General features: G+C 40.8%; 1 long non-coding RNA gene across 1 annotated transcript in view; it reads right to left on the bottom strand.

Annotated features, from left to right (window-relative positions):
- Positions 1-16659: 16659 nt before the first annotated feature.
- The window catches only part of LOC122705605, a 149169-nt gene continuing 138878 nt past the window's right edge, over positions 16660-26950 (bottom strand). The window contains exon 3 of the long non-coding RNA XR_006344155.1: positions 16660-19338. This is a non-coding gene — a long non-coding RNA (uncharacterized LOC122705605). The remainder of the gene's footprint in view (positions 19339-26950) is intronic.

The following is a 26950-nucleotide window of genomic DNA, read 5'->3' as shown; positions in this document are numbered from 1 at the left end:
CAAGGAATAAAGCTGGGTAAGTAGTGCTTTTTGGGAGTCAACTAATAGTGCTCACCACTGTCCACATCTTTGGCAATCTAATTTCCACATACATATCCTTTTTCCAACACAAACAGTTCATAGAGGTGTATTCATATCCCTATAAGATATTATTTAATCAGTATTTTTAATACCTATAGCTGAGATGGGCATTCAGGAGAAAGTTCTTTTCTAATTTTAGCAACCTCCACATGTTGGTACAAGTTCAGACACCTCAGGATTGACTTGTAGGTTCAACAATTATATGCAGTTGTTGGTGGGGCTTGCTTTATCTTTAACAATAAAGTCCCTCTAAAAAACTTAGTAGATTCAGTCTGCTTACTTCTGGTCAATTCCTTGCCTTAGTAACCACAGCTAAAGATTTTTGTCTAGATACAGACTTTGAGGCTAAGAACTCCCGTTTCCCTGTTGCTTGATCCTGTACTCTTCCAAATCTTCCTGCATTTAACACACAGAATCAGTTCTTTGTGGTAAGAAGCTCCAGTTTTATCAGTCTTAAAGGTGCCACTTTCTCACCTCTGTTTGTTTTAACTGTTTTAACTTGGGGGACAGAACACACCGTCTATAACCCTGCAAGGGTATAAATTATGGCACTCTATTCAGTTAGATTTGCAATCACAGTCAGAGTACCTTTGTTTGCAAAGTCATTCTTTCTTTGCTCTCTGCTTCAAGATTAACTATTTAGCTTAAGTTTGCCTCTCCTAGTAGGACTTCCTTGCTAACAGAACCCCATCCAGTATCTGAACCCAATTCAACCTCTACATTGTTCCTCACGTATCTCCAGGGAAACGTGCAAGGAGAGATCCTTGCAACATAGTTAGAAAAATCATAGATTAAAAACACACACCCATTTACAAGTAAATTACCTGAAATTAGACCCCATGTAATTTACTTATTTTGACTGGCAACTGGGTAGTATGAGGGACAGCTAGGAGGGTTTTGTCAACGTCATCTCGGGTCAATACTTCTTATCGTTTGCCCAAGTGACATGGAAATAGAGTGACCAGCACTTGAGAAAACCAATCAATATATTTAGCATAAATTTATGAAAATCTGCAGTAAAATACTTCAGTTATTTTTCTTTTCCAAAGCAAGTGAAGATAAATCCGAGAAGAAAAAAATAAATCCAAACTTTCCCTGATGGCCACATTTATTTTTTTATGCTGTTGAACAATACATGTATATTTATATATGTATGTATATTTGCAAATTCTTTTTGGAAAGAGGCGAGAAACAGTAGAAAAGGAGGGGTTCCAGTTCATGATGGTGACATAAAGGGTTCTGAATTCAACTCCTCCCACAAACACACCAGATCACAGATATATACGGAACATGGTCCTGTGTGGGGCAAAAAAACATGGAAGCTGGCTGAACAACTCCTACATGTCAGGCCACTGAGAGAAAGCCCACATTAAGAGGGTAGGAGAAGCTGAGACATAACCCCACACTGGGAGACGCAACCCACATAGCGTAGGAACTCAAAACCGGAGCTTCTCCCTGAGGAGCAAGGGGTTGGATCAGCCAAAAAGGGCATTTTAAGACCTGCACCTGAGAGATATTCCTCCAAAATGCCTAGTGTTGAAAATCAACAGGGCTCTGTGCCCGGGAGACCCACAGCTATGGGAATCTGAGAAAGGGCTCCTGCTTGGACTTACCTGCCCAGGGTCCAGCATGGAAGCAGCGGGTCCAGGGCAGCCCAGAAGGTGTAAAAGAAACTCATTTGCTTTGTGCTTGTCCTAGAGCTTCAGCCTGAAGGGCAGGCAGCAGATTTGACACACCCTGGGGTCCTGCAGGGCACCCTCCAGCTCCGAGACACGGGCGCCATCTTTACGCTCTGCACGCGCGCCTTCCAGGTTCCGTGGGGGAGGGGCAGGAGGAGCTTTTTCACGCGGCAGGTGCACCAATCTCTGCAGCAGCTGCCCAGAGAACAGCCCGCTGATCACCTGTGTCTGGAAGCTGAGGGGGCTGAAGGGGCTGTGACGGGCTTATGCTTGGGTCGCACAGGACAATATAGAGTTGCTCACTTTAAAAGCTGTTGCCTGAGGAGCCAGCTTCCAGTCAGCCGGAATCTAGACCCAATCTCCTTTGGGACATTGACAGGTGTTGGCCCCCCCTCAACTCTGGGGGACCGTTAAAAGGAAAATAGGTTGCTTGGGCACTCACAAAGGTTTCAAAGACAACCGAAAGCTGGGGCAGCGTTCAGCGATAAATTTCAACTCCTACACAAAGCCACTCCTTGAAGACTCGGAGAGGTAAGTGACTTTTCTCTCCTGCATAGAAGCCAACAGATAGAGTCAAGCAAAAATGAAGAAACAGAGGGAAGGAGGGAGGTAAGACAATGCAGTGGCAAGATGGAAAAAGGAACGCTATGTGTGATAGAACAGATCAAGATCCAGGGGTCAAAATGGATAGATTCAGCCACTCAGTATCTATTTATTAAATAATAATTTTATTCTGGGCTTTCCTGGTGGCCCAGATGGTAAAGAATCTGCCTACAGTGCAGAAGACCAAGATTCGACCCCTGAGTCAGGAAGATCTCTTGGAGAAGAGAATAGCACCCCACTTCAGTATGCTTGCCTGGAGAATCCCATGGACAGAGGAGCCTGGTGGGCTGTGGTCCAAAAGGTTGCAAAGAGTTGAACATGACTGAAGTGACTTAGCATACAGGCACATAACCTAACCTTGTGTTTACTACTAATCCCTTTAAATTCAGGTATCCATAATTCTACCAAATTCAGGTAATCATAATTCCTCAAGCCAGGTGCTGGGAGTACAAAGATGGAAGTGCTGCCTTGGTTGTGCCTGCGAGCTGATGGAGACAAGGCTGTGGTGTTGCAGAATTTCAGAAAATGCTCTCTCAAGGCATACAGTAAAGTGGTCTTGGGCACACTAGACTTGAAAAATGAAATAAGTCCTATACGAGTCAAACTCTGGGAGCAAAAAATCAGTTATTAAGACAGTCTAGATGAGTTAGGGAAAGCCTTATATAGAAGGTGGTAGCTGAGCTGACTTCAGAAAATGAGTGGAGGGTTGCCAGGCAGAGAAAGGAGAAGGGTCTGCCAAGCACTGGATAAGATAAACATGTGTCAGAAATATAACACTCTTCTGACGCCTAAAATCTCTGTGTTCCATAGGATACCTATATTAAAAACAAACAACCTAGTGTGTAAGGAACTTTTAAAGTCACACAGTTCGTGAAAACTCATTTGAATCAAGACTTAAAATGTTCTGCTTTTTTGTTTCTGTGATAAGGACAACCAACTTGGGAGCCCTCTCTGAATTACCTGCCCCCTCAACATACAGAAACATCAAATTTTGTGTGAAAACACTAGACTTTTTCAGTTCCTCCATTGTACCCAACTTTTCTTCCCTTCTTAACAGTACAAGGAAGGCAAAAGAAGTCACTAGGGCAAGTCAACAATTCTGCAGCATTTGATGCAGGTTGTAGTGACTCTACTTCAAACTTTTTAAATCTAGAGGTAAGAAACATTTAGATAATAATTAGCCTCTGACCTACTCAATGGTAGGGCATGAAATGCAAGACACTTGTTCTACAAAAAGGTCATCTGGTTTACAAGCAACCTCAGGATCCAGAATTTGCTGTTCTGCCTTCCCTAACAGGAACACTAGACAGAAGAAAAGTCACCTCTTATATTAACTGCTCAGCATGAAAAGTAATTTGCCTTAAGACCAAAACAACTTTAAAGACTCAATTTACATTTAGACCTAAGAAGAGAAAAACAAATGGAAGGCTCTAGATTCTGATGTTTTAACCCTTCCTAAACTATTCAAACAACTGAAAAGCTTGTTTCCAAGGTGCAGCATTTTCTTAACTCCCATGATTTATTGTCTGGAACAGATGATAAATAAGCCAAATATGCTCAAAGCATCCATTTTATCAGTTAAATCTCTTTAAATACATTTTAAGAAGTATATGGGATTTCCCATGAGAAAATATATCATTGTTGCTAAATCTACGGTCTCTGAAATCAGATCTCCTTGGTTTAATTTCTAGCTTCACCCCACCTCCCAGTATAACTTTGGCAAATCACTGTGTCTCTCTAAACCAAAGTCTACTCAACTGCAGAATGAGGCTAATGAAACAGCAACTTCACGTGGCTGTTGTGAGGATTAGAGGATATGATCTGTGCAAACAACCTACTATACCTTACTCAATAAATCCAGTTTTTCTCATTTCATTCCAGTATTTTCCCTTTAAATTGATGATGAAAATAGAGATTTATGAGAATGCTTGGGTTTGTTTTGTTTTGGGGTGGTTTTTTTGTTTGTCTGTTTGATTGTTGGGTTTTTTTTTTTTTTTGGTTTGGTTTTTGGTTTTGATTTTTTACTGAGGTATAGTTGAATTGAAATATTATATTAGTTTCAGCTGTATAACATAGTGATCCAAAATTTTTCTAGATTATATTCCATTTAAAGTCATTAGAGAGTGCTTGGGTTTTAATGCACTTGCACTCTGGATTTATTTTGAGCTGCCCATATTAATAGTGAGAACACATCTTTCTTCTTTTACTCATGTTAGAAAGCCTTAAGCAGTGAATTGCAGTAGGGATGGCAAGTGTAAAATGAATGTATACAAGAATATTTGAGAGAAGGAATAAAAAAAGGAAATGAAGATCGAAGAGATTTACAAAATCATTTAAAAGTGGCAATTGTATTTAGGACAATCTTTCAGTTATCCATAAAGATCATTAGATAAAGGAAGGAAGAATCAGTTGGCCAGTACAGCCCCAGATCTCAGTCTCCTTGCCTTTCCACAGATTTTAAGTACACTGAAATCACAGATTGATGTGTACTGAAGTCCCCTTTATTAGATCAGAATCAGGTCCTGAAGCTCATCATCAGTGACATGAACCTGAGTTCACTTGGATCTCCACAAGGCCACCTAACTCACCTTGGCAGATGAGATGAGTCTAGGCAGGGAATAGCTGCATTAAGGATATTTTGTTGTTATTTTGTTTTGTTTTAAAGGGGAGGTATTAGTTTTTTGGGAGCAGAGAAGTAAATAGAAATTTAAACTCCTATTTCCAAGCTACAGTCAATGGTAAACACTTGGCTCCTGCTCATGGTCCTCGATTTCAGCTTTTTTTCTTTTCCGGTAAGAAAAGTTTCCCCTGATGCAGAAATGACTTATGACATAGAAAAAAATGCTTGATTAGTAACCAATCTATCTGTCTCCAGCTGTGTAGCAGACTCATCTTAAAAACGTTTGGAAGGTTCTACTTGAAGCTGTGGGTTCATTTCAAAGGAATCCAAAAGGCGGGGGTGGAGGAGTGGGATATTATACAGGAAAATCTCTTCCCTTTGTCTTCTGTACTCTTCTAGAAGGAGAGCACAAAAAGAAAATACGCAAGTAAAGGAGGTTCAAATATAGTAAGAATCACGGTTTCTAAACGATAGTGAAAGGTCAGTGATTTGAGAGTCAAGAAACTCATGTCTAATGTTTACTTCAGCTGTGACTCATTATGAAATGTTGGCGAGGGTCACAGAAACCTCCGGCTCTTGGTTTCCCCATCCATAAAATGAAGACTTGAATCCACATTACATCTGATGTATTTTCAGAGACTAAGAATCAAAGTCATGAGCATGTATTAATACAAAGACTAGAGATCCCCTTCTGAGAAGGACTAGACTAGCAAAAAATAAAATTCACATTTGGATGCTAATTGGATGTCCCAGATAAAAATAATTGAGTAAAAATTAGTGGGAAGAAAAATCTGTGGTTTGGCGATAAAGAGAGAAGATTTCTATAAGAAGAGGCAGACAAAATCGTAGAGATTCCATGACTCTTATCTACTTGGAAGAATTAAAATGCTTCCCCTTCATCCTATAAGGGAAATCCTTGAGAAGTTTGCGGACTGTCACCATCTGCTCAGCAAAACATGTATCAACATAATATTTTCCACATGTTACATTGTTTTTTTTTAAAATTTGAAAACAGAAATTAATCTTTTCCTAGCCAAATGTTTTACTATAACCATTGTCAAGGAAAATTAAATAGAAGCTCTCTGTTTTGATCCCTGTCTTCTCTCTACCCACACCCACCAGCAAATCAATTCTATGCATTTTCTATGGCAATGTATGGCTTAAAGCTACAAAGAAGCTAGTAATTTGACTTTTTTCCGAAACATAACAATTCTATATTTCCTAAGTCTGTAGAACTGCTCTGAAGCCTATCTTTCATGTAGCTGTAAAGTCTAAGCTCTCCATTTTCCTTCTCAGAACCCCATAGTGACATCCATCAATGAATTGATTAAGGCCAAGTTTACCATCACCACCTGAGTACCCACTCTTGGTTGTACCATGGCAGCCAACCACCCCAGACCCCTACCACCGCTTCTCTGACTGATGCACTTAGGACCAGGCCTAGAAGCCAATACAGTCAGCCAACTTGTGCTGACCAAGGCCCAGTTCCATGCCCAGCAGCAGGCAAGGGACAAAAGGACATGGTTGAACAATGCTAGACATACTTTCTATCCATAAACTTGTTGGGAAGAAGAGGGAAGTAGTAGAAGATAAGACAGTAAAAAACATCCTGTGTGACATGGCAAAAATGATGACAACAATGATGATGGTGATGACCATAAGGATCAGTCAGGATCTCCAAGTTAACTACTTTTTTTCATCTGTGACTTCTCTTCCAAGTTTCTTGACATTGGTTGGCCAGAGGAAAATGAACTTTTAATCTGGTTTAACATCTATTCTGCTCTAATAATTTTGGTAGTCCCTTTAGGTAAGATTCAGTTGTGTATGCTTATTTTCCAAAATGTTAAAATCTTAGAGAATAGTAGTCCTGTCCATTTAACTGGTTTTGTGTAGCTCTGAGCAAATCTTGTTCCATCTATGACCTTTGATGATATTACTGTCTCTCTAAAAAGTAGATTTATTTCTACCTATCGGCAATTCCCATAAAGAAAATAAACAATGATGTGCTTATGAAAGACATGTAGAACAGGCATTATTGCTTTTAAACAAGTAAACTGAGACCCAAAAAGTTTAGCAATACTTCAGAATAATTGATATGGACTGAGTGTGTCCCCCCAAAATTCATATGTTAAAGTCCTAACTCCAAGAACCTCAGAATGTGACTGTATTTGGAGAGTGTCTTTAAAGAGGTGATTAAAATTAAGATGAGATTATTCAGATGGACTCTCACCACTGTCAATGTGTCCTTCTAAGAAAAGAATATTTGAAGGATATATTAAACATTGACCAGCACAAAGGGAAGACCATGTTCAGACACAGGGATAAGGCAGGCCATCCGCAAGATAAGAACAGAAACCTCAGAAGAAACCGACTTTGGCGACACCTTTATCTCAGATGTCTGATCTCCAAAATTGTGTTTAAGCCACTTAGTCTGTGGCCCTTTGTCATGGCAGCCCTAGCAAACTAATACAATAAGCAGCCTCTAAAAACAGCTCTCTTTGAACAGCACAACAAAAAGATAGCATTTTCAATCTGTTTTTCCATTGGTATTAGCTCTTTTACATACTTCAATAGTGTCTAGCACAATAGATTTTAAATAACATTTGTTAGATTGATGAGTGAACATTATCCTTTTAGCTAATTCAAGATGTAATTTTAATGAATTTTACCAACCAAAATAGAAAATTAAACTGAAAAAGTAACTTCCTCATCTTAAAAATTTCTACATATATATGCTAGGTAATTTCTAGTGATTCTTTAAAAAGATTCTTTTAAGGTCAAAATAGTAACAAGCTACAAAAGTCAGTATTTCCATAAATGTTAATGAGTTACTTTCCTGGGGTAAAAGCTTCAAACTATGGAGAAGTAACTGATAAGTCTTTTATTTGAATTTTCATTTATGTTTCTATAGTCAGAGTCCTCATCAGATTCAATGCCTTGTTACCTTTTCTTTCTATCATCTCACTGATCTCTTCCAAATCCTGGTGAAGTTGTCAGTACAGTTTGTAGTGAGAAAGTAAACTGGCAAGCCAAGTCTTCAATATTGCAAAGCACGTTCGTAAGGAAGGCAGTTAAACCAGATGAAAACAGTGAAACATACGTACTTGGTAGAAGGAGAGGAGAGGAGGAAGGGGAAGGAACTGAGGAGGAACACAATCTTTTCCTCCATCTCCACCCATGAGTTTCATCATATATATCTGAAAAGAAAGTGATAGTTGCTCAGCCATGTCTGATTCTTCATGACCCCATGGATTGTAGCCTGCCAGGCTCCTCTGTCCATGAAATTCTCCAGGCAGGAATACTGGAGTGGGTTGCCATTCCCTTATCTAGGGGATCTTCTCGACCCAGGGATCGAACCCAAGTCTCTTGCATTACATGTGCAGTTTAGACTCCGAAAGGATTTGGTTCCAGAAGTATCTCCGAGATCTAATTGAAAGTCCTTGACCTCTATGCAAGCAGCCCCATTCATTCATTCATTCATTCAGTAACTACTCACTGAACACCTACTATGTGTAAGACACTCTATTAGGCTTTCATGTACACTGTCTTGTAGTGAACAAAACACCAAAACATCCCTGCCATCACAGGGCTTACATTCCAGGGGTGAAGACAAAAAAATAAAAATGATAAATAAGTAAAACATGTAACATACTAGAGAGTATTACATGCTAAAGAAAAAAATAGAAGTGGGATGAAGGGTATAAAATGTGACTGCTGGATTGAAATATTAAGTTAGACAAGATAGGTCTCGTGAAGATGTGTTAGGAGACTGACTGAACAGGTAAACACTGAAACACTTTCTTACCTTCTCAAACAGTATCCTGAATTTAGATCCAAACAGCCTGACTTCCACTCACTGCTTTGCTCTTTCTTTATGTATGAAATCGGAGCAAATTTCCCCAGTTTTCTGGATCTCAATTTCTTTATCTGTAAAATGAAAATTATACTTAACCTTACAGAATTGTTGTTGTTGTTGTTTAGTCACTAAGTCGTGTCTGACTGTTTGTAATCCCATGGACTGCAACACGCCAGGCTCCTCTGTCCTCCACTATCTCCCAGAATTTGCTCAAATTCATGTCCATTGAGTTGGTGATGCTATCTATAATTCTACTTGTAGAATTATAAGGAATTAACGTAATATATATGTCATTAGGTACAGATGTAAATATAGATATATACCTTTCAAATGCTTAAAACAGTGCCTGACATATAAGAACTCAATGAATAGTAGGTTTTGTAATTGCATTTTTATTAGTGGTCTTCCTATGACTTGATTTCAACATTGTAAAAACAAGACTAAATGCAGACCACCTCACTGGATTGTTGTGGAAATCAGATGTAGACACAGAAGGTGCTCTCGTAACCTGGATCACGTGAGTTTGTGCTCAGTTGACTTCTGTCATGTCCAACTCTTTGTGACCCTATGGACTGTAGCCCACCAGGCTCCTCTGTCCATGGGATTCTCCAGGCAAGAATACTAGAATGAATTACCATGCCCTCCTTCAGGGGATCTTCCCAACCCAGGGATAAAACCCAGGGGTTAATTTCTGGCATCTCTTGCATTGCAGGTGGATTCTTTACCCACTGAGCCACCTGGAAAGCCTCAATCTGGATCACAGTGAGTGCAAAATACATTCCTCTTGCCCTTGTTATTGTTGTAACCAGGTAAAAGTTTTATTTTCATAACAATTGCAACAGCTTTTCTCTCAGAAAAATAGCCTTTGGGAATAGAAAGTGAGATCCTAGGGGCAAGGATGTGTGTCTACAATAATTAAAGCTAAAAAGAAAGGAGAGCTAGTTAAGCTGCACTGAACTTGAAAACAAGACAGTGGGGGTGGGGAGAAAGAGGGAGGAGGGAGGAGGGAGGAGGATCCAAGGAGTTGTTGTGAGGCTAGGGATTTTACCTGGCAAGGGAACTGGACGTGCTCTCTAAGGAGGCAGTGATGCAGAAACATGTTGCTCATAGGGATGCATGAAATTCAACTAGAAACTGTTCTGTTGCAACATGAACCCTTCTTCAGCCTGTTCATGACACCAAAATCTGTAATAAAACCAATTATACTCGCAACTGCTTTATATGAATAAATAAGTCTTTTGTACAAATTGGGAAGGGTTTAGTGAGCCAGAAGTGATCATGAAAATATAAGAGCTGCAAGAATTTGGAATAATCTTAGAGAGAAATTTAGGCTTCTATGGGGGAATGGATGAGGCCTTTAAGACAATCCTACCTAGTTCTCTGACATCTGGATGATAGTATTAATGATAACGACCACAGCATTGGAAGGTGTGTGGGGGGAGGGTGTTGGTGGTGGAGGGAAGTGGACATTATAGGAACCTTACACAATGGTGCGTGCTAAGTTGCTTCAGTCGTGTCCAACTCTTTGTGACCCTATAGACTGTAGCTCTCCAGGCTCCTCTGTCCATGGCGTTCTCCAGGCAAGAATACTGGAGTGGGTTGCCATGTCCTCCTCCAGAGGATCTTCCAGACCCAGGGATGGAACCGGTGTCTCTTATGTCTCTTGCATTGACAGCTGGTTCTTTACTATTAGCGCCACCTGGGAAGCCCTACACAATGGTGGAGACTAAACAGTTTCTGTTAGTCTTTTTTTCCTAAGGTTGGAGCTTGAAGTCCACAGGGCAGGTCATCAGAATAAGTAGGTAATATATAATGTTGGGGTAAGCAAGTACAGTCTGGGACCCATAGGGCAAGGACAGACTGGAACCATTGTCAGTGATAGCTGTCTCAAACACCGATGATGTGGACCTTCTGCCTGAAGAACCCAGGGCCCTTTGTCACAGAACTAAATACACATGTGGCCCAAGAGGTAGAGAACTTTACAGAGGATCCCCAGGAAGGTGGCTGCTGCCTGGTGCCAATCAGGTGAGCCAACAGATAGCAACAATGCCTGCCAGTGTGAGTTACCAGAGTGCCTGCTCTGATCTTCTGTTTCACTTTCAACCTCCAAATCTACCACAGATATGTCTTTTGTGGCTCATTCCAAACAAACACATTCAGAGAAGGGATTTCTCAGAAATGTAATTCAACCTGCATGCCTACATGCCAAGTTGCTTCAATTGTATCTGACTTTCTGCAACCCTATGGACTATAACCCACCAGGCTCCTCTGTCCATGGGATTTCCCAGGCAATACTGGAGTGGGCTGCCATTTCCTTCTCCAGGGGATCTTTCTGACCCAGGGATCGAATCAGCATCTGTTATGTCTCCGACAATGGCAGGCAGGTTCTTTACCACTAGCACCACCTGGGAAGCCCCAATTCAACCTACTTACATGTTAATGTATGACAGAGCCACCACACTAATAATTCTCACTACAATCCAGCTCCATTTTCAATTGTGAAAAATGAGGTTTGGGTGAGGGCCCCTAAGTTGCCTGGAGTCACAGAGCTAGTAAATGGCAGAGCCAAAATTCCAAATGCCTCTAATTGCCTAATTAGACATATTAAGTAACTGTGGTCCAAATGGGAATAGTGATTTCATATGTATCCCAAAAGGACGTCTCCAGTATTGTTCATTTTTATGATAATAATCCGTTATAAATGTAAAGCACTGTACTTTTCAATATAGTCTCTTACAAGCTTTTCCTCTGGATCCTCAGAATACCACTGTGAAAAAAGTATATATTTATCACCTACATTATACTGATAATAATTAGCTGATGAGCAAATTAATTCTTGTTTAGACATTCCCTAAACCATACAGCCAGTGGCAGAGCCAACTCTGGAATCCAAGTTTCCTGACTTAACCCATTATTCCAGAGCCCTCATCACTTCAAAGTAGCTGACCAGAGTTGACAAATGACACAAGAAGGAAAGGAAAAGAAAGATGATAAAAGAGCACGAACAGCAGTAGACCTTGTGGCAATTCTGTTAAAAATTTTTAAAAACTTGGCCACAGAGCTGTTCCTTATCTAGCAAATGAATTTACCCACTTCCTCCTTACCCTCATCTCTGTTCCAGTAATAGTAAGAACCAAACAACTGCCCATGACCTGACATGGGTTGCAATGTTCCAGCACTAGGTTCTGAGTCTTTCTGGGTTCTCAGGGTAGGAGGTGGGCACAGAGTCCATCTAATTTAGGGAGAATCAATGGTGTCATCTGTGAAAGGAGTAAAATTCCCTTCTGTATATTACTGAAGACAAAACAAAACAAAAAACTATAGTTCTCTCTTGTCCAGACTTCAAAAAGAAATTCAACTGTGGTTATATGTTGTAGCTAGATTTTATTCATTCCTTCTACAAACATTTGTGGAATTTCTATCATAGGTAAACCAGAACATAAGGAACTCCACATACATAACATGAATCAAACATAGATTCCACCCTGAAGGAACTTACAGGAAATAAATGGGGAGACATGGGCATGAATCTGTGTACCATTGAAATACCATAAGAAACACTGTAGACCAAGTGCTTTGGGAGTTCAATTAGAGAAACTCCTTCTGGTTGGGGATAAAAAGGGAGACTTTGTGGGGTTTGAACTTGAAGATAGTTTCTGAAGAAAGCAGCTTTAAAAATGTGGAGTCTTTTAGATTGGCATGACTATAGGCATGTGAGGATAAGTGGGAAACACAGTTAGAAGAGAGGGAAATAAAGTTAGAAGGGTAAGTTGGAGCCAGATTGTGGTGGGCCTTAACAATCTAGATAAGGAATTTGAAAGTTAAGCGTGAGAGTTGAAGTTCTCAGAGTTCTGAGAAAATTTGAAACACTTAGGTTAACTCTAGTTTGCAAAGTTTGAAGAAAAGCAAATCTCAACTTATTTACATTTAACCATTTTCTGTCCTACTGAAGGGTCATGGAATAAAGATGATTAATTCTTTTTAATCAAGGTAATGTATTAACTGGAGAAGGCAATGGCAACCCACTCCAGTACTCTTGCCTAGAAAATCCCATGGACGGAGGAGCCTGGTAGGCTGCAGTCCATGGGGTCACTAGGAGTCGGACATGACCTGAGCGACTTCACTTTCCCTTTTCACTTTCATGCATTGGAGAAGGAAATGGCAACCCACTCCAGTATTCTTGCCTGGAGAATCCCAGGGACGGCAGAGCCTGGTGGGCTGCCGTCTGTGAGGTCACACAGAGTCGGACACGACTGAAGCGACTTGGCAGCAATGTATTAACTCCGGCAATGATCCCTTCTGACTAGTCCCTTACCCTCAGTGATGAATGTCTGGGTTTGGATTGAGATGTCAGGAGAGGCAAAGGAAGGGAAAATGTCCTGTTGGTGACTATATCCGATGCTCAGTTTAACTCGTTCAAACCCCGGGATAAACCTGCTTTGTTGTCTTCAATTATTGTTTTCTATAAGCTGATGGCCCTTCACTGGAAGAGGAATCCTTAGTCCATCTATAAGTTCTAGTACAGGGAAAATAAAAACAGGCAAATCAGTACCTAATTTTCTGATGGAGAGAATCCATTATAAGGATGGTTGCCTCTGGAAGTATCTCAGCAGGAGTCCCATCAAGTCTTTTCATTCCAGTGACTAGGAAAATGAATAAACTTAGGCGAGACAGCTCATGAAATTATCCATCCCTGCATCATCCAGCAGTCATATGATAATGTCCCAAGCTATGGTGACTGTATAATACTCATGTGAAACTTCATTCTCATAGAGGAGAAGAAATCAAGTCATTATACTGGCACTGTCTCCTAAGAAATATTTCACAGCCTGAGACTGTGAAAGAATAGGGGGAACTTTAAATTGTTCCTTAAATATACATTTTTATGTGTACAAATACACAAGTACATTAAACATATTAACATTATTTAATATCATTTTATTATATTATGTTTAATTAAAATAGCAAACATTCTTGAAAAGTGAAAATTACCCATGCCCAGTAACATGTTCCACAGACTAAAGGGCACATATTCAGTTATCCTAACTGCTCATTTTTTTAGTAAAAATAGTTTACAACAGTCAGTTACAATACAAATGATGATAATGATATACACATTTTTCACACACTTAGTTATAAATTTTGGCTAAAACTACTTTATAAATACCACTGTCTTTGATGGGCATAAAAAGGCAAAGGAACCCCAAGTACTGGTGACCTGGAAAATTCCCCAAGTGAGGAAGGAAGGCAAGGCGAACAAGCAGAGGTGAGAACTCTGGACCAGCCAGGCCAGCAACCCGGGAGTGCTGGAGGGTTCCATCCGCCCCCCTCCTCACCACCACTACCCCCTCTCAATTTACCTTTCAAGTTTTTATTTAGTCTTTATTATTATTCTCCTAATATGAATACTGTTCCCTATCTAATGACTCCTTCCTAGCATATGAGTAAAACTCACAATTCAGAGAACAATCAAGTGAAAACGCAAGTCGCCCTCTAGCAAAACTGTTGAAAACACATTCCTTTAACGTTAAAATTAAACAGTCTCCTCTGACTTTTTTTCTTCCCCATGACTGCAAACCCTGGGTAGGTCTCACGCCTTCTCACACCTTCCCCGGCCACCCTGCACATTTATACCAGCTCAGAGACCTCCAAGAGGCAAGTAGCAAGGCAAATTAAAAAGAAGCAAATGATCCACAGATCTAGTGCTTTGTTTCTAGGAGCAAGTGACATCCACTTCCAGAATCTGAGGCTAGAATGATAGGGGAACTGTGTGGTCCAGAAGAAATTATGTGTGGACCTGAATGTCTTGGCATTATTAAATTTCCCTACTGGGCCAACATACTGCCTCCTGGCAGTTTACCAAATTTTGCCTAACCTCATCCACATTTAAAAGCCTATGGAAAAACAGGAAGACCTTTCAGGGGGAAATTCATTCATGTTTGGATTCAGGCAGACTGAGGAACCTTTAATAGCACTGTCATTATCCTGCAAGGCACACCACAGAGCAACCAGTGAGCTCTCCCTCAATGGACATAAAATTTCCTCTGGAATTTACAGAGCAGAAACCTTAAACACACATCGCCATAAGAACCAGATTACATAATGTCTCCATCACCCTCCTGACAGCTACAATTATGAGTCAATCCCTGCTTTAAATATGAAACCGGAAGCTCCGTGTTTCCCCTCTGACTATGTGGCAGGCTAAGTGGAGCTCTCCGGGCCTGTCAGTTTGGAGATCTGAGCTGCTCCCACAGTCACTAATTTAGCCTGAGACCAAATGATTGGGGTAATTAAAAGCAGCACTGCAGAGACCCACTCCAGGACCAGATGTTCTCCTTGTTTAACCATTGCCCACATAAGGAACAGAAATAATGCCCACCCACCTCTTTAATTTTTCCTTTTTTTTTTTTTTATCCTCCCCAGCTAATTTCCGGCTTCTGATCTTTCAATCCCACAAAATAAAATAAAAATAAAAGCCCCATTACCAAAAGATGACATGTTATTGAACACATGCCTGTAAGTTGTAATGTGACCTGTAGTCTCTTCTTTGTACTTCTTGAAGCCTTCCAGCTCAGAAGACTTAAGTTGCCCTGGCAACCTCACAGGACCAACAACTCTAGAGAGCCCCACCTAGCTGCAAGAACGTGAATTTGAGTCAATACAGGCCATTCTGGCACTTAGTAGCCCAGAGACTAGCAAATAACACTGCTTTTTGTTCTATTTTAGGAGCCAAAAACTGGCTGAATGAGGCATCATCTCCCCTTTTATTGCCAAAAAACAGGACATGTAAATGTCTCCACCCTAACTTCTAGAATGCATTGGCTAAGACGGCCATGGATCATCTGGTAAATAAAGGAGAGGTCTTTTCTTCATTTTTCTGGCTACTGGACAAATAACAAGACAGAAAAAAAGGGAAGTTGAACTAATAAGTTAAATCTTTCAAAAAGGGAACGGCAGTAGGTAATACAGCTAGTCCAGTCTCGCAAATTAGGTGAACTAGCTTTCTTTGCATACGTCCTTTGGGATCCAGGATCTGGTCACCTTCTAAACTGCAAGCTTCCCTGGCACTAAAATACCAGAGATTGTAACGACTCTCTTGCAAATCAAGAGAATAGAGAATAATTCCCCAGTTTCTGACCATAGACAAGCCACTTTTACCTCTGTGAAGTAATGCATTGATCTGCAGTGGGGAATGATAGTTTTTGCTGTCTTCTTTTCGGGTTCTTATCTCTGCAAACTTCAACCTCACCAACTATTTCTAGGCATGTGCAGTTCTAGTTTTTAAAATAGAAGGTATTACCAAATCCTGAGGACATCCAAAAAAAAAAATAGGTATAGTCCTTTAAAAGCTAAATGCATCTAAATGCATGAGACATGATTGTTTACATGGTATTTTTGACTCTATATCGGTGTTATAAGAACCTTCCATTCTGGCCTTCAACGATCCATTTGGATCATTAATTATTTGGGAGAGTCAAGTAGGTTGATCCAATCATTCCCTATTAATGACCCAATCGGAAATAAACATAAAACTGATCTGAAAGAAATACTGTAAATTGGAAGGAAACAAATCTTCAATAATTTGGAGAAAATTCAGGAGCTCTGTAAAGTGAGGGACACTGCTACTGATGCTGTATATAACTTTTGTTCTATCAGAGAATCATTTCATATGTGGGGTCTGATGTGGGTTGTGCTTACTCATTGAGAAAGACCCTGATGCTGGGAAAGAGTGAAGGCAAAAGGAGAATGGGGTGGGAGAAGATGAGATGCTTGGATAGCATCACCGACTCAATGGACATGAATTTGAGCAAACTGCGGGAGATAGAGGACAGAGGAGCCTGGCATACTACCATCCATGGGGTCACCAAGTGGGACATGACTTAGTGACCGAACAACAACAACAGCACCCACCTGGCTAAATAGACAGGAAGGAACAATTTGAAGAGTTTCAACTCTCAGGGATGACAGCCACATCAAGACAAAAATGCAACTCAGAATAACAGCCAAGCAGGGCCACATGATAAGAAACAAAGTTGAGGACAGTTGTATGTTGGGCATACTGTACCCTGACACAAACATCTTTAAACTGGACTTTATATTTCTCAACACCTAAATCTGTGTGTGTGTGTTAAGGAAGCTGAGGGAGTTGAGAGGAACATCCATTTGTTTATATCAATGTCACTTCAGTGGTGTTTCCTGCAGATACCTGGAGATGTATTTGAAATAGGATGTTCTCTACTGTCTCATTTATGAGCATCCTCATTTTGGTGAAAAAAATTTACTGGTTTTTATTGAATGGTGAAAAAGTCAGGTATTCAAGCCCTCAGAGGAAAACACTCAAGTTACAAGTCTAAACAAAGCCCCAAATAACAAGAATCATGGAGATATATTTAGATCAATATATAAGAAACATGATACCCATCATACATAGCCACTGTGTCTTACTGTCCCACATCCATGGGATGTTCAAAGAATGAAGAATGAGCTATGCACACTCCTTGCAAATATAAAATGTGATTCAAGCTTGCCAGTATTAACCATCCACTCAGGGAAAAGAATGCCTCCTCCACCTCAGTGCCCCCCTCTGCTTGGGTCACTTCAGGAAACATTTGCGGCATGTCTGTGCTCTCAGAATGTCTTTCTGTTCCTTCTTTCAAACTTCTACCTAGCCAAGGGTCCCCAATACCCACCAAACTTCTATTTCTTGTTTACATTGTAAGTGACAGAAAATGGCATCAAGTTAGTATTAATTCTTTATATTCCACATATGTGTTGCCCACTCATGATGGTCAGGCAATGCTCCAGGGACAGGGGATGCCAGAATAAAAGACAGGTTCCTGTCCTCAAGAAGGTATATTCTAGTGGAAACAGATATTAGACTATTAGCCCTAGTTATAATTGGTGCAAAGTCAACAAAAAACTCTGCGATCCTTTTACATTGACATTTACTGCAGATTCAGGCCCATACATCTTACACAAGTGCTCACCTCCAATTCAGAAAGAATCCTGCCAGCACCCAGAGCTTTGTGGTATCAGTTATCTGGCCTTTTGTTATTCATTTTAACAGATGAAAAATATTAAACTCAGAGAGGCTACGTGGGTTTTCCCAGGGCCACACAGTTGTCTCAATGGAGGAAACAGGGAAATCTTAGAGAATAATCCTAGCACTAAAATAGCAGTCGCATCCAAGAACGTCAACGTTTTCAGGTTACATCGTTTTACATCTGCATTTTACTGTGACCAATTCTGGACCTGCGACATAGCCCACTCCACCTCTGAGAAAATGGAAAACCGGGAGCAGTGACCTCAAAAACAACTTCCTCCTCCAAACGCAATTTCTTGTCCGCCTAAACCTTTACAGCAGGGCAGGTGGTGTGAGTTTTACCAAAGAGTCTTTCAAAGCAGGAACTCTGGCCTGCAGGTCAGCCTGGATGTTGTCCAAGTTGGGTTCCACCCACGATGAAAACCAATCTGTTTATGGGTGCTTCTTTACGATGTTACAGAATGTCTGCGAGAGACGGGCTCCAGTTCCCGCCTGCTCTCTAAGTCGCCCGCCCCACAAAGGTGCACACACAAACTCGAGACAGAAGAAGCAGCTGGACGGGCCTGCCCTCCTCCCAGGCCTGCAATGAAATGCGCTTTAATTGCATCAAAGGGCTCTTCTCAATGGGGTTTCAGAGCCGCGAGAGCAGCGTTCCCGGCGAGGGCTCCTTTCCGGCTTGCCAGCATTCCTCTGCTCGGCGAAGGGAAGGGGACGGGGCTCCTTCGGGAGGCCCGCAGGCTTATTTCCATTCCGTTCGCATACAGCCTCCGTTGTGCGATCTGGGCCTGCCGAGGGCAGCCTCGGCTGCCCGCGAACAAAGCCCCATTCATCGCCAGGGCCGGCTTCCTCCCGGCCGCGCGGCCGCAGATGGGCTGCGCCGGCACGCCATCCAGAGACCCGGGCGCGCGGCCCGGTTGGGCGCGCACAGGCCCGGATTCAGGAGGCCGGCTCTCGCCAGGGCCACCCCGGCTTCTATTTCGGCAGACTCTGCAGTGAGGATCTGCCGAACCCCGTTTCCACTTCAGGGCGGGAGATCTGCGGACACTGAGTCTTTTCAGCGTGGAAATTCTCAGTTTACTCACGAGTTGTTCAGAACCGAGCTGTCAGTTTCCACGGCCCTCCCCGCCCCCACCCTCCACCCTCCACCCTCCACCCTCCACCCCGGCTCCGCCACCCCTGCCCCTCGGGATGGTACGGCCCAAAGTTCCCCGAGTTGTGAGAGGACTTTGTTTCTCGTCCGCGGCCTCTGAAATCCCGACGAAAGGGTCACTTCCTGACTTTTGTGTCTCTTCAATCCAGCGCCTGGAACGTTCTTACCCTCTTGTTGTGACTAGAAGTACATCATTGCAGGCCTTCTCCGTTAACTTTTTTTCAGAACTTAAACATTCCTCTAGGCTGAAGTTTGGAACTATGGCTTCACAACAAAGACCACTGTTTTTCCTCCCCCGTCTCACCCCTGGAAAAAAGGAAAACAGAAAAGAAAACGCACTTGTTCACTACCCCTGTTTACAGCTGTGAAGCACATTTCCTCTGTCCCACACATTAGACCAGCAACAGGTTAATGCCACGGAGAGCTCTAACGTCAAATAAAAGAGTTACAAGCCTCTTTTTCCTTAATTCCCAGGCAGTTGGAGGGGTGTGGTGAGGAAGGGGGGTGGGGGAGCTGGGGCTGGATTCCTAGTCCACAGTCTAAAGCACAAAGTTCCAGATCCACATTCCTATGGAGTAGATGAAACGGGATGGCAAAATCAAAGAACACCAGATATAGGAAGACTTATCAACTGTAGTCCATTCATTTCACAGATAAGAGATAAGATCTGGGAGGGGAAATGACATGCCCACACTCAAAAGGAAGCTGGTTCATCTTAGTAAAAATTGCCCTCAACCAAACCTGGAAAATAACCCCAAAACTAATTTTCAACAAGAAAATTTCCAAGAAAAATTATTGTTTAAAAAGATGTATTTGATGTCTTCTTTTCCCTCTGCATCAGAAAAGGCCTCCCCTTGTGTTGGTGGAGGAAAGGTGAGAACCTGGGATTGAAATGAGGTTTAGAAGAGAATCTTCCAAGTGTTTTCAGAAAGAACGCTCCCTGTGTTTTTTTGCTTCCTGCATTTTGAATACTGCTGACCTCCCTCCTTAAAGCAAAATATTGCATCCTTGATGTGGTTAAAAAACACAACAAAATAAAAACTTGTTACTCACCACTTTAAGACTCTTTTCCTCTTGCTGGAAAAAAACCTTCAGGATGTTCAAATGGTGATAGGGTTACTTTGCAGTGGTTGTTTGTGAAGGTACAAATGAATCAGAATATGAGAGAGAGCATGCAGGTGTATGCTTGTGATGTCCAAGGCACTGTTCTAAGCCCTTGACATACATTACCTCATTGGATCCTCACAGTAACCTCTGAGGTTTGCTATTAACCATCCTTGAATTTTACAGAAAAAGAAATCAAGGCTGAGAGAGATTAACAAGATCTCAAGGATGTTAAGTGTCCAAGCAGGGCAGTCTGTTACCTGAGCCTGATCTCTAGCACACCAGGCTTTACTTAAACTTTATGCACAAATATGCAAGAATACACCCTGGGTACAGAGATCTGGAGTTGGGAGCCTCGGAAACTCTAACCAGACATAGGTCTTTGTGCTTCTGAAAGAGGTCACGCTATAGGCCTGAAGGCTATGGGAGGAAGAAGCTGCTTCATCCGGTCCCACCTGGAAAGAAACCATTTGAGGATTTCCTAATGTAACACTGAAACTACCCTTTCAGAATACAAAATAGTGGAAGTTAATTGTCACTACTTATTCTGAGCAGGCTTGTGATTTTATCTTTTAAGCAATATTCTGTAAACTTACAAGAGTGTCGCAGTGTGCCCAGTCAAACAAAACTTGGATTCAAGTCCAGATCTGCTATTTCCAAGAGATGAGACTTTGGAAAATTTATTATACCATAAACCTCAGTTTCCTCATCTATCAATTGAGAAAATAAGAATAGCTATCTCATTGGGCTGTTCTGAGGATTAAATGAGATTTTCCATGTAAATGTTCACAATAGACTTCTTCCTACATTCAGCATTTGTATGAATCCCTGTAGACTAGAGTATGCTGTGGTTTAAAAAATGTGTATTCTAACAGCATAGATTTATTTCTCACCCACTCTGTATGTCCATCCCAAGTTAGCTGGAAACTCTGTTCCATTTCTCTTACTGGTGAAGTATCTGCCATCTCAAACAAACCTTGCTAGTTGTCATGGTACAGGGACAAGAGAGCATTGGAAAGTAATTATTCTGGTAAGAAAATGCTCAGTCTGGAAGTAACACGCATCACTTTCTCTCGTAACTCATCAGCCAGAACTAATACACTCCCTCCCATCTCACAACCCACCTACTAAAAGGCCAGGAAGTACAACCCTACCATGTGTCTAGAATAGGGGAGGAGAGGGACTGAAACTACATGGTGACCAGAATTAATGACTTCATCACACTCAATAAACAACAATTCTTCTTTCTTGTTTCGTTGTGAGTTTGTGACCCCATGAATTGTAGCCCACCAGGTCTCTCTGTCCATGGGCTTTCCCAGGAAAGAATACTGGAGTGGGTTACCATGTCCTTCTCCAGGGGATCTTCCTGACCCAGGAACAGAACCTGTGTCTCCTGCATTGGCAGGCAGATTCTTTACCACTGAGCCACAAGGGAAGCCCATTCTTCTTCCTTAGGATGTCAAATACTAGTTCTTTTTCGCAATTTCCAAATGTATAGGTAGTCTCTGCTTTTTAAAAAAAATAATTTTGATTGGTGTACAGTTGATTTACAATGTTGGTTTAGTTTCTACTTATAGCAAAATGAATCAGTCATACACTACATATATCCATATACATAGTTTATACATATACATAGATTCTTTGTTATACATATACATAGATTACACATATACAGAATATACATAGATTCTTTTCTCATACAGGTAAGTTATACATAGATTGTTTTCTCATATAGGTCATTACAGAGTATTGAGCAGAATTCCCTGTGCCATATAGTAGGTTCATATTAGTTGTATATTTTATTTTATATATAGTGTGTATATGTCAATCCCAGTCTCCTGATTTATCTCTCCCCCTCCCTTTCATCCTTGGTAACCATAAACTATCTGTGACTCTATTTCTGTTTTGTAAATAAGTTCGTTTATAACATTTTTTTAGATTCCCCATATAATCAATGTCACATGATGCTTGTCTTTCTCTTTCTAACTGACTTCACTCAGTATGACAATCTCTAGGTCCATCCATGTCACTGCAAATGCCAATATTCATTCTTTTTTATGACTGAGAGTCTCTGTATTAAAGAGGCTTTGAAGCTGCTTTAATGCAGAAGGCTCTGTAATCTCAGGAGTCATGTTTTGATAAGATTCAACAGTAGCTTCTGGCTGCACCAAGGTATAGAGGTGTTCTACTTCTTAGGAGCTCCATAAAAGAAACACACACACACACACTTAAATTGCCTTACTTTGGCCTACCCAACTTGGAGTTCATCGTGGGAGGAAGCGGAAAACATGCAAATAAGGGCAAACACAAGTTTCAACCACAAAACTAGGAGAGTGTCTAGGAAAGCTGTTGCAGTGACAGGGAGCACCAATGATATTTTCTCTCCTACTGGCCCAGCTGTGTCTTGTGGAAATGATTCTTAACTTTGCCTCAACATTTCCCCTAGTCATTTCAAATGAACTTGCCTTTGTTTTCTGAACAATTCAAGCCTCATCTGGAGTTCATTTAACACATGCCTTGCTGATTGACTGACCTACACAGAAATGTTCATCTACTTCTCTCTTTTTTGCCTTCTGCATATAGTCAGTCAGGCTTCCCAGTGGTTTAGTGGTAAAGAATCCGCCTGCCAAAGCAGGAGACACAGATTCAATCCCTGGATTGGGAAGATCCCCTGGAGGAGGAAATGGCAGCCCACTCCAGTATTCTTGCCTGAAAAATTCCATGAACAGAGGACCCTGGCGGGCTACAGTCTATGGGGTTGCAAGAGTCAGACACGACTGAGTGTCTGCACATGCATGTATTACCCATATATTCATGTATATATACCCATATATTCGTGTATATATACCCATATACCCATGTATTACCCATGTATTCAGTTTCAGATCATCCTGTTATATTCTTATTTGGCCATTCCTTTACTGTTGGGCATTTTAGATTGTTATTGATTTTTAATGTTATAAATATAAAAAGTAACACTAAAATGAGTATTATGATACATAAAATTTTGTCTGCATATATAATTCTCTTGAGGCTGGAATAACTAGGTAAAAGTATGCAAATTTGGACAGAGGAGCCTGGAGGGCTACAGTCCATGGGGTCACAAGAGTCAGACATGATTTAGAGACTAAACCACCACCACCATGCACATTTTGCTGCAGGAAAGCAATCAGACCCAAGTGTGTGCACTGCCGCTCAGTTGTGTCCATCTCTTTGCACCTCCGTGCTCCTCTGTCTATGGAATTTTTCGTGCAAGAATACTGGAGTGGGCTGCCATTTCCTCCTCCAGGGGATCTTCCCGACCTGGTGTCTCTGGCTTTGAATCTGTGTCTCCTGCTTTGGCAGATTCTTTACCACTGAGTCACCTGGGAAGCCCAGTCTGATCCATGCGACAGCCTTTACCTTTACTGGTAGAAACACAGAACATAGAAAACAGTTGCTGTAGGAAGCTGTGTCATTACCTACTGCATCATGGGAACTTCCTGGCCCACAAGCCTCAGGGATGACAATGGGACCAGATTCTTCATGGTACTGTATAAAGTGGCCTGGTCTAATGATTTATAGGATCATGTTGAACAGAGAATGCTTATGAGTCACGAAGTGAAAAAAGCAGGCACTCTGATTACAACTGTACTTTTTTTAATGATTGTGAAAAGAATTACTGAGGACCATTTATACATAAGTTTTCATATAAGACATTAGGAATTATTTTTTTCCTTTAATCTTCCAGAATTTTAGATGACGGTTGTATTGATTTATAATAATTTTAAAAACATAAGTAGAGCAAGGGACACATCTGATGGGAATGCTAGCTAGGAAAGCTGTGCAGCAGCTGCTCTTTTAGAATTCCCAGCCATTGTTGCACTGGAACCAGCCCCAGTTGCCTGGATATGGAGGCCGCATTTGGGTTCCCCAGGGTTTTCTTGTAGCTGCTTCCTCCCCCTCGAAGGGGGGGAAATACCCGGGTGGCTAAGCAAACAATGCAATGTGGATCACCACCAGACCTGACTGGGAGGCCTTCTGAAGGCCTGAGACTTCAGAGAGAGGGGGGCTGAACTTGCAGGGGGCCTTCAGAGCAAGAAACCATTTAAAAGAAACAGGAAATGAGCCCCTCAAACCCAAACCATGTGGGAAGACAGGCCACATCATTTAAACAAACCAACAATACAAGTCTGTATGAATGCCCTGCTACTCCCACATTCCTGAAAATCATTTGCAGTCCAGTAGGGAAAATCTATTTATTTAGTAAACATTTCTTAAACACCTCTGTGGGTCAGGCACTGAGATCATCTTAAGATTTCAACTTAAATGTTTTGGCCCTCTGGGGACATACATTCTATGGAAAGAGACATGGAAATAATTCATCAGTCTGGAAGTAGGATAGATTTAATATAAGAGGCAACACATGCCTCTGTGTTAATTAACAGAAAAGGCACCTGAAAGATGCACTAGATTTGGGAATTGCAGAAAAAATTCCCAGGCTAAGGAATGAGAGATAGAGGTAGGAATGAAGTGCAGATCTAAGATGGTATGGACTGAATAAAGCCTTGTCTCTCCAGAAGCTTAGCCAACAGGAAAAGAGAAAAACAGGATAGTAGCTTAAATTGGAATTCAAGATCAAGGGAGTGTAATTTCCCAGATGGGAGAGGCCTAAACATGTTTATAGATTGAAAGGAAGAATTCCATGTAGAGGAAGAAATTGAAGATACAAGATAGGCAGGGGAGATGGGAGGTGAAGGCATTTGGTACATATTTCACTACTACTATCTCTTCCTCTTGGAATTTTTACCACATCAACAACAAGTTGTCAAACATTCCTCCCTGTTTAAAGAGCTCCTATTTTCTAGCTCTTCTCCTTGCCTGTTTTCAGCAGGACATTAGACCTAAGATTCTATCTTATGTAAATCCAGCAATTTTTAAATAATGATGATCTTTTACAATTTATAGATTTTGTCTACTCTAAAAGGCATCAGACTTACAGTTATCTGATACTTCCCTTTGCCTTCTCTTCCTACCTCCAGATCTTACCTAAACATGACCTCAACGTTTCAGGGGCCAAGAAACAAAGATGCACTGCAAAATCACTGTGTTGAGAGAAACCATTGATCGTACGTTAGAAGAAGAAAAAAGGAAAACAGTTATCTTAGGGAATATTACATTTTTCTTTTCTTTTTGAAGTGTTTTAGTTTTGAGTTACATTTCCTTTTAACCCACTTTATTTATTCTTTTAAAACCCATTGGTTTATTATAGCTATATACCTGGTGACCAAACATGAGTAATATAAAAGAATGAAAAAAATTAGTTGATAGAAAGAATACTTTTTATATTAATTAGCTACCTGTCTTTTTCTTCAGTTAATCTCACCCATGCTAATTTCCTAAACATAGATCTTTGAGTAGAAAAGACAATAATGAAATGAAACAATCTTTTGCAAGGAATTTTTCAATTTTTCTTTTCAAATATGAAACTTTCTACTGAATTCTAGTGGGCAAAGGAAATTATAGGATACAGGATCTAAGAAACTTGAATAGCAAATCTCCATCATTTAGAGATAGTGGTAGTCTAAAAACCATCACTTCTTGTTGCTGTGAGCAGTAGATAACCCTTTAGTGCTAACATGTAAGGTATTATTTCACTTTCACTCAAAACCAGCACCCAAACTAGCATGGATAAACCAAGGGGCCAGGAAGTCTGATGCGGAAGCAGAGCCACTGAAAATACCAAAGTGTCTTTATTTATACCATAAATTAGTTGTAAGAAAGAAAATGGAGATATTTCTCTATTCATCAAATTTCAGATATTTACAAAAGTTCACTTCTTGACCTTTTTCTCTTTCAGTTCTCGAACTTTGCAAGAGTTTGTTTATTTTTTGGATTGTTAAGGTCTCCAGGTATATTTTCAGAAGAACACATTATGTTGTTATTTAAGGATTAAAAGAAGTTTTAAGAGACCATTATCTAGAACAAACTTAAGAAAAAGAGCTCTTCATATACCAATAAGTATCAAATGCCGTCTATCAAATGCAGTGAGAACCATTTAGGCAGGTATCAGGATTCCCACTGGGAAATAAATATAGAATTATGAGTACACTGCAGAATGCTAAGTGACTGATCACTACCAAATAAACGATATTTCGTGAAGTTGAATACATAAGGCTTCTAGGAGGCTTCTAAGAAACATTTACTAAACATCTATTTCGTACAAGGCACTGCACTAGATACCACATAGGATTCAAAGACAAAACACAGATTGATTGTGCTTTCCAATTATTCTTTCATCTAGAGCCTGGGTTTTGTTTTTTTTAAAAAGTTGGGCAAAAGAATAAGAAGACCTCCTTTTCAGAAAAAGGAAAAAGAAAGGAGCTAGTAGGGCCACATCTACTTTGCTAAGTGTCATGGCAACAAAAGCATTACTTTTGAATAGCTTGATGAACAAGGACTTTTCAAGAGATAAAAACAAAATTTGAAAAGATTGAATGGTTGTTCCTACTGGTCAATCCAGGCATATTATAATCCAAAGGAAGGAATGATGAGAAGTTTATCTGTCAAGATAGTGACATCTTTAAGCCCCTGACACTGAGTAAAAATATGAACAGTAACTCAATCCCATTTGGTTCTGCTTATCTTAGAATTCTACTCCAAAGCTATTCTGAGAAACCGAAAGGTAACCACCCATTGGTAGTTTTGTAAACTCACCAAGGAAAGAAACCGCACCCTGGGGTCCTTTTGGTGCCACTGGATTAACAGGAATCGCTAGGTTAGGGCTGCACTTTGTTGCCTGAATTTCGAGTTGAAATGATATTGAGACTTGGGT

Source organism: Cervus elaphus, chromosome 12, assembly GCF_910594005.1.
Source record: "Cervus elaphus chromosome 12, mCerEla1.1, whole genome shotgun sequence".
NCBI classification, from domain to species: domain Eukaryota; kingdom Metazoa; phylum Chordata; class Mammalia; order Artiodactyla; family Cervidae; genus Cervus; species Cervus elaphus.
This window is presented reverse-complemented; position numbering and strand designations above follow the sequence as displayed.